The sequence below is a fragment of the Daucus carota genome, chromosome 9, assembly GCF_001625215.2.
Source record: "Daucus carota subsp. sativus chromosome 9, DH1 v3.0, whole genome shotgun sequence".
Taxonomy (NCBI): Eukaryota; Viridiplantae; Streptophyta; class Magnoliopsida; order Apiales; family Apiaceae; genus Daucus; species Daucus carota.
Window position 1 is genome coordinate 3,840,099 of NC_030389.2, and position 8,261 is coordinate 3,848,359.

Sequence of the window (8,261 nt, forward strand, 5' to 3'; positions counted from 1 at the left end):
CCGGTTCGGCTCGGTTTCGGTTCGGGTTTTTTTCCTTTTTTGCTCAGCCCCAGCCACCAGAACACATGGCTGTTTGGCAATTTGTTGCAAGATCAAGGGCTATTAAAAAATCGGTTTTTCTAGTGTGTGCCCATGGGCACACACTAAGCACCAAATTTTATAAATTTGGTGGATTTTGATTGGCTCATGCTTCTTTATAATGGTGGACCCCCTGCAAATTCACCAACCACACCAATCAAAATCCACTAAAATTATAGATTTTGGTGCTTAGTGTGTGCCCATGGGCACACACTAGACAAACCCTTAAAAAATAAATAAAATCCGTTCACGTCTCTGTATCTGTGTCCACTGTCCACTTGACATCAAAACAGATCTATCCTTCAACTAGCTCAATTATTTGTATAAATATGTACATGTTCACAAAGGCTTGTATAAACATAACTGAAAAAAAATGGAGAAGAAAGTGATGATAGCTGCTCTATTTCTTGCCATGTTTGTGCTCTCCTCCGATATAAAGCTGGTGGAGTCTGGCCCTGAAGATTGCATTGATTCTTGTTACACCGGTTGTGTCTTCCCCAACGATGGTAAGCTAGTACTCTCTCTGTCTCTCGTTACCTTTACATGTTTATTTTGATTTTCGAGTAGTCAAATGATTTATTTTTGACTAAGCATTATAAGTTATCAAATGATATATTTTTGTTTTTTTCTCAATTATATGATGCATATAAACTTCAGTCAAAGTATAGTCAATTCGATTTGTCAAAATCAAAATGGACATTTAAAAAGGGAAGCACGTAATAGAATAGATTTGAGAAATCGATCTAGGATAAGTTCTTACGGCTAGACTATAATTTCCTTTAAATATGTCTTCAATTTCTCGAGATACACCGGTGAAAAAACAGCTTTTGGTGTCCTTTGGACTTGGTTTCACGGGACCTTAGTTAAAATCGAGTTCCTAGCTTCGTATATATAATGTTGTTCAATCTGGATATTAATGATTCCGAAATTTAATTGGTGTTTAATATAGTTTGTGGTGTAATTGTTACAGGCAGAGCTTTGTCACACTGTGAGGCTAAATGCAGGATCAGATGCGGTCCAGGTAAACTAAGTTTTAACCATTTGGGCAGCGGTCCTGGGATACGATTGTCTGGATCGGTTAAATAACATATTGGTTCCACTCACACGGCTGTTGGACACCGTTATTTTCCCCAACAGTCGGTTAAATAAAACTGTATATATTAAAATTTTGTTATAATCCTGACCATAGGAGCTAGTTTGTTATGTAACGAACCGCTGACAATCGTATATCAGGGACAACTGCCCTAACCATTTTGGCTGAAGTTACTTGTTAAAATTATTATTGACACATTTATGCGGACTTTAATTTTGTGACTCCTTCATGAATTGGAACAGGTGCGAAAGCTGATGAGAAAGAAGGCTGATAACGTGTGTTTCAGTAAGAATAAAGGAATCACCTGAATGGTCTTGGTGTAGTACTGCTGTTTTTCATTGCAAACTCTAAACTGTGTTGTATTTGTATTGGTAAAGTTTATACAATGCTGTCTTGGTGGAGTATACTTAGCCTTTGCTATACCATTATCCATATACAACAAGTTATGCCGCTCGTGTTGCATACATTTTATTTTAGGTAAATTTAATTGTCATTATTATCATTCACTTAATTATTGTTATGTTAATTAGAAAATATATATTTTTTTACGAATGTGTGTGTTTGGATAATAAACATTGCGCTCATTGAAAGAATTGTAACAAACGGAACTATTTGTCATTCATTATGAATTAGAAATTTGGGAATTACTAAAGAGCAATGCTACGTGCCCCAATTTTTTTTTCCCAAAATGTTTTACCAAATAATGTGGTCCAAATAAACATTGCGCTCATTGAAAGAATTGTAACAAACAGAACTATTTGTCATTCATAATTTTTTTCCCAAAAATCTTTACTAAATAATTTGGCAAACACGTGAAATATAATGATTGGGTGATTAATGAATGTGCAGGGGGTCTCATTATTATGGGAGTAAAAACGACACATCATTTGGGAAAATTTTTTACAATAATTTTTTGGGGTCTTTAGCATTTTCCATTACTAAATCCACATTTGTTATGTATGAATATAAAATACAAGTACATGAGTGAGCTCCTTTAAATTAAAAATTCGAGCTCTCCACGGAAATTAACCACCAAATTATAATTACTAGCCGAGAGAGATTAAAAAAGGTAAAAAACAAAACTGAGCGAAATATTCGTGTACGAAAATTCAAAATAAATAAAATAATGGAAAGAATTACAGATGATGATAATAGAAATATTAGCGGATGTTTAGACAAGAGTTATTTAACAATTGATGAAACAATAAGCACGGACATCTAACTTGGGGACCGTTTGGCTAAGTTTAAAAGAATTGACTTATTGTTTAAAATAAATAAGTTGATTATAAGTGAAAAGTTGGTTTGAACTTATAAGTTATTAAAATCTCACCCAAAAGATGATGAATTATTGAAAATTATTGAAAGAAAAAACTGGAAATGCAAGAGAGGAGAATATGACAATAGTTATTTGATTGAGTGTACAAAGATAGAGGGGGAAGCGGAAGGTGAAGAGAAAAATGGGAGATCAGGCGGTTGACTCTCATTAGGGTTCTCAGAGGAGGTGTTTTTATTGATGTTTTTAAACACTTTTTTCTTTCAATTTTAAATATACTAAATTTTATTTATAATATATGTAAATAAAGTGTGAATGTGTATATTCTTGGGCGACCATGTCTTTTCTTTGTTTAACTAATGAATTACTTTAAAATTTAATACTTTATACAGTGAAGATTGTGTTTAGAAATTATTAAATACGGTTCGAGATTTTATTAGTGTGTAATACTTTATTATTACTGTAGTTTAATTTTAAATATAATGAAATTCAAGGGTGAAAAAATAAAATAATATTTTACAATACTACTTATATTTTGGGATTCAGAATTAAGATAAACCCGAACAAATCCGAGCCTGAAACCCGTAGATTTGGATTTGAATTTGATATATGAAATCGAATTGAATTTGGATTTTGAATTTAGATTCTAAAAGTAATTTGAATTTAAATTACGAATTTTCTATGGTGTGCCATGGGCACACAATAGTCACTAACTTTCATGGAAATACTAGTTTCTGATTGGTGGATGAATAATAAATGTTGATGGCCCCCTGCATTCACACCAATTCCACAAATCAAAAGAAGCCGTTTATATGAGACTTGGGACTTATTGTGTGTCCTTGGCACACATGAGAAAAACCGTTTAAATTATGATATATCAGATATTCGAACCGATCCGATTAGTTGTCATCCTTATCTAAGAGAATCCTTTTCTCTTATAAAGAGAGGCCCTCCTAAAACATCCAAAACGCATTAAATGGGTCCGAGTCGAATTAATGATTTAAAAGGACTCTTAAAAATTCAAACAAAGTAGGCGAGCACAACCGACATAATTCATGAAACTCTGTGTCCCCGTCCGGTTAGTTACGTTTTTTATGTGCAAGTCATCATGTTTTACGTGTTGTTTTATAAATATAATAAAATATATTTCCTCTGTCTTCCGAATAATAAATATTGGTGACGGAAATGTGGCACGGACTTCAATGCTCCTGTAAAGTATAGTTGTGTAATTTTTTTTTGATTTTTTTTTCTGAATTAAAGTTTGGAGGTTAAACTTTTATTCATAAAAAAATTCTCAAAAATAAGTTAATGAACTAAATTTTATGAGAACACTGAAATGCGTGTCGAGTAGCTAAAAAGAAATGTATAGAATTAAATGGGACAGAGGGAGTAGTGTTCAAATATTTTAAGACATGTTTATTATATTATTTTATAATTATACCTTATGATAAAATATAATATTATATTCATATTATAAGTAAAAATACATATACAAAAGGAGAGGAAGCGAATTTTTTATTAATAAGAATTTAAATAGGACATGTCTCTTGGTGAGTGTGTTGATGTTTTAACACATCATTAGAGCATCTCCAGTGTCTTAGTGTCTTCCTTATAAATATTATAAAATATTGAATCCTAGTGATTAAGGACAAAATTTTGTATTTCAACTCCAACAATGATCCTTATAATTCATTCCTTATTATTATTATAATAATAAATTTGGAAAGAGATTGATAAAAGATGGAAGGAAGAGAGAGAAAATAAGTTACAATAAGAGAGAGAAATGATTTTTTTATTAAAGAAATCAAATAAGGCATGGCTAGTGGTGCCTTATTAATAAAGCATGGAAGGAGGATCCTAGTGATTTAAGGCACCTCTAAGACACTGCTGGAGCACTAATTTATGTCACATTCCTTATAATTGGACTTAGGACATGAAATAGGGAAGCTGCTGGAGTTGCTCTTAGGACATTATTGAAGCACCATTTATATAAAATGTCTTAAATTTTATATTAGAAAATCGGTTTAGAATATTATGGTGCTTGCTCTAGATACCTGTTTGGTATATTATTATAAAAAACTAAAATATTTTTGGTATAATTTTTAAATTTTAAAATCATGAATCAAAATAAAATAATATAATATTTTAGTAATGGATTTTTCAATTATATAATATAATGTAATTTTCATATAAATTTAGTTAATTTTGGATTAATTCGAGTAGTCCAAAAGAGAGAAGACAACTGAAGCAAGGAAGTAACATAGCGGTGCACCAACTTTGAACGTCTCTTTATTATGTCCACTTGATATACCACGTGAAAAACTATCATCTATCATTGTAACGAGCTCAATTATTTGTATAAATATGTACATGTTCACAAGCTTGTACAAACATAACTGAAAAAAATGGAGAAGAAAGTGATGATAGCTGCTCTGTTTCTGGCCATGTTTGTGCTCTCCTCCAATATAAAGCTGGTGGAGTCTGGCCCTGAGGATTGCATTGATGCATGTTACACTGGTTGTGTCTTTCCCAACGATGGTAAGCTAGTACTCTCTCGTTACACTGGTTGTGTATTTCGAAACAGAGTCATGTGCTGACAAGTGATTGATGCAATTATCGACAATTTTTTTTGAGTCAGTTGTTGTAAATAATTGTCTTTTAAACAAGTAAAAACTTATTTTTAAACAGGTCATTGATAGATTGTTGCCGACAAATCACCTTCTAAATATGTTTAAGTTTTTCAATTTCTCAATATACATCGGTACCATAACGTTTTATGCATCAGTTGAAAATTTACGGTTAAATCTAGATAAATGAAAATGGTTGAAGTTTTTCTTTTATATTTTTGAACGGATTACTCATTAGTTAAATATTTATATTGAGGTTTCCTGTAGTGTTGTTGTACATTTCTGTATTGGGTGGATCTGGCTGAATAATCATAGTTTCAACAGGGGCGGATGTAATACATAAATTTTACGGGCACTAAACAAATTTTTGAAAAATACTTAAATATTTTAATATTTTATGAGTGCATTCTTATAATTTTGTAAAATTTAAAATGATGAAAAATTTCAAAAAAAATGGAATTTGAGAAGACACGCGTCCGTCCTGTGCCACTTCCTAGATCCGCTCATTTTCATCAAGTTGGTGGTTAGTATAACATGATTTGTTTTGTTTACAGGTAAAGCTCTGAGAGAGTGTGAGAATAAATGCGATATAAGATGCGGTAAAGGTAAATCATACTTCTACTAATCATTTTGGCTTACAATTGCTTGTCGACTTATTTGACTAGATTAATTTTCAAGAAATTTGACAACTCCTATGTTTTGTTGACTTGAGTTTTATTACTCTGAATGAACAGGTGGGAAAGCTGCTGAGAATCAAGACTGATGACTTGTGTATCAGCAAATATATTTAAGGCCATTAGAATAAAAAATCAATAAATTGGTCCCCCTGATATTGATAATTATCAGGGGGAACTCTGTTGTATGCACTATGCCTGTATTGTTAAGCAGTATAAATTATTATTTCCTCTATTACAGATAATTGCAAATCGCAGATAACATTCATTTGCTTAGGCGGATTTACAATTTAAAATGACTTTACATCGACTTCAAATTTATTGTAAAAAAGTTGCAGTGGTTACATCTTTCCAGTAATTTTCTCAAAACATTAATTAAAAAAAGTTATTTTCTCAAAAAAGGTGTATATATTTGAGTGTTCCTAAAACTTTTTTATCAGTTCGAATTTCTTAAAATTAATTTGGGAATAAATTTTTCTTTATCGCCGCTATGTACTCGAGTATATCATCCTCCTTGCCGTCTTCTCCTTCAAAATCCAGTTTAGTAGGTGTGATGTCGGAATTCTTTTCACTTAAGCAATCATTCTACTCATTCTTTTGATCTTAGCACGCATTGGCTCACATGTTAATTCTCCACCGGATGTATTGCCGTAGCCTTTCGTGTTTTCTTCCGGTATTTTGGAGTTCTCGGGATTTTCCGACATCTCTCCTCTCTAAGATATACTGAAAGCCCCTCCTAATGTCAAAAAGTGTTGTGAGAGGATTTGATACAACACTCCTAGAATTATATGATGTAATTATAGAGATATTCATTACTTCGTATATAAGTATATAAGTGAAGGTTTGCGCACAAGGGCTGCACCTTCCGAGAAATATGGAGAAATGGTGGTATTTACAGGCTGAGTTTGCAAAGCCACCAGGCAAGGGAAGCCAGAATAATATTACTACGCCTCACCGGTTCCCTGAAAATAATCACAGAAGTTACACGTGCCTTTCTAGAGTGTAGAAATCGTGATTCATGCCCTTTGCAAGGCGACTACATATCCTATTTATAGAGATCACGCCCAATGTAATTTTTGAAATAAGTATAGCCATGTTATAAGCCTTTATCCCAACTGATTAGGGATAGCCTCAACATTCTTTAGTAGTTATTCAAGGAACTCCAAGTAGGTTACTTGAAGCCTTCCACATTAATACATATCCGAGCATAAACAAATTATATATATATATATATATATATATATATATATATATATATATATATATATAGAGTTGGGCTCAATGGAGACCAAAAATTTTGGAGTCATTAGAGACTACAATATCTACCGTTAAATAATATGGCAATTAATGGACATGATTAAATATTCTTTGTCCTGCATTTCTTGTCCTGCATTTCTAGTTTTGTAATATTAATAATTTACACTATTCTTGTCCTGCATTTCTAGTAATGTACTATTATTATTTTTGTCCCGCATTTCTTGTTTTTAGTTTTAATTCAAAATTATGTTTGTAATTTACATTATTCCTGTCCTGCATTTCTATTAATGTAATATTAATAATTTGTCCCGCATATTTGTGATATATCTAAGTGTTATTTTGTCTTGCAACAAATTCAATTCGTTGCAGGACAATGACAATGACTTCAGTGCCAATGATAGCAGTGTCCAACTACATCTTTGTTTTGTATGCAATTATTATTTTTATTTGTTAGGATTTCGGTGATTGAACACCAATATTATGGAATTATTATTTTATGTTATGCAAGATTTAGAAATAGTACTTGTTGTTCATCGATTTAAAAGTGCAGGACAGGATAGGGAGAGAAAACAAACGTGCAGGACAAAATAAATGCAGCCGTTGGATGTTTAATGATTGGATGGCCAGGATTAGGTCTCTACAGTCTCCAAATAATCCAGTCTCCATAGAACTTTCTTATATATATATATATATGAACTATCTTCAAAATAGGTATATGTATCTTTTAATTTGTTGATAAATGTTAGTTAGAATACTGCAAGTCCATCTTCAATTCGTCCACCTAGAAACAATGAAGAAGAGTCCTAGCAAAACTCTGATAGGCTTCTGCCCAGACGGCTGCATCCGTGCTAGCTGCAGCCCTGTAACTACAATATAGGGTGCACACAGTGGATAACCCTTGACAAGAGTAGCCCCAGGTACGTCTCCAAATGAGACCTCATCCAAATGAAAGCTTTCCTTATGTTTCCAATGCTTACGAGCCTCCTTATATAACCTCTTAAGGGTTCAGCCACTAAGGTGACGCCCAATATCCTTTCCCAAATAGCCCAGGGATTTTATGATACAACACATATTAAAAAGAATTTAAAATTTAGATGAGTATATATTTAAAAGTATAATCCCCATCTAATATTTAAAATATAATATATATTTAACATAATAATAATGATATTTCATAAAAAAACATAATAATAATAATAATTTTGGCTTATAATTTTGGCTCCAACCACGTGAACCTTTTGTCTATAATTTTAGCCAAC

At 32.2% G+C, this 8,261-nt stretch overlaps 2 long non-coding RNA genes across 2 annotated transcripts; both read left to right on the forward strand.

Annotated features, from left to right (window-relative positions):
- Positions 1–347: 347 nt before the first annotated feature.
- LOC108200852 (uncharacterized) lies at positions 348–1,575 on the forward strand. Its single transcript, XR_001802853.2, has 3 exons — positions 348–584; positions 1,049–1,099; positions 1,414–1,575. It is a non-coding gene; the product is annotated as an uncharacterized LOC108200852 (long non-coding RNA).
- Positions 1,576–4,775: 3,200 nt separating this feature from the next.
- On the forward strand, positions 4,776–5,980 carry LOC108200671 (uncharacterized). Its single transcript, XR_001802786.2, has 3 exons — positions 4,776–4,982; positions 5,626–5,676; positions 5,806–5,980. It is a non-coding gene; the product is annotated as an uncharacterized LOC108200671 (long non-coding RNA).
- The last annotated feature ends 2,281 nt before the right edge of the window (positions 5,981–8,261 follow it).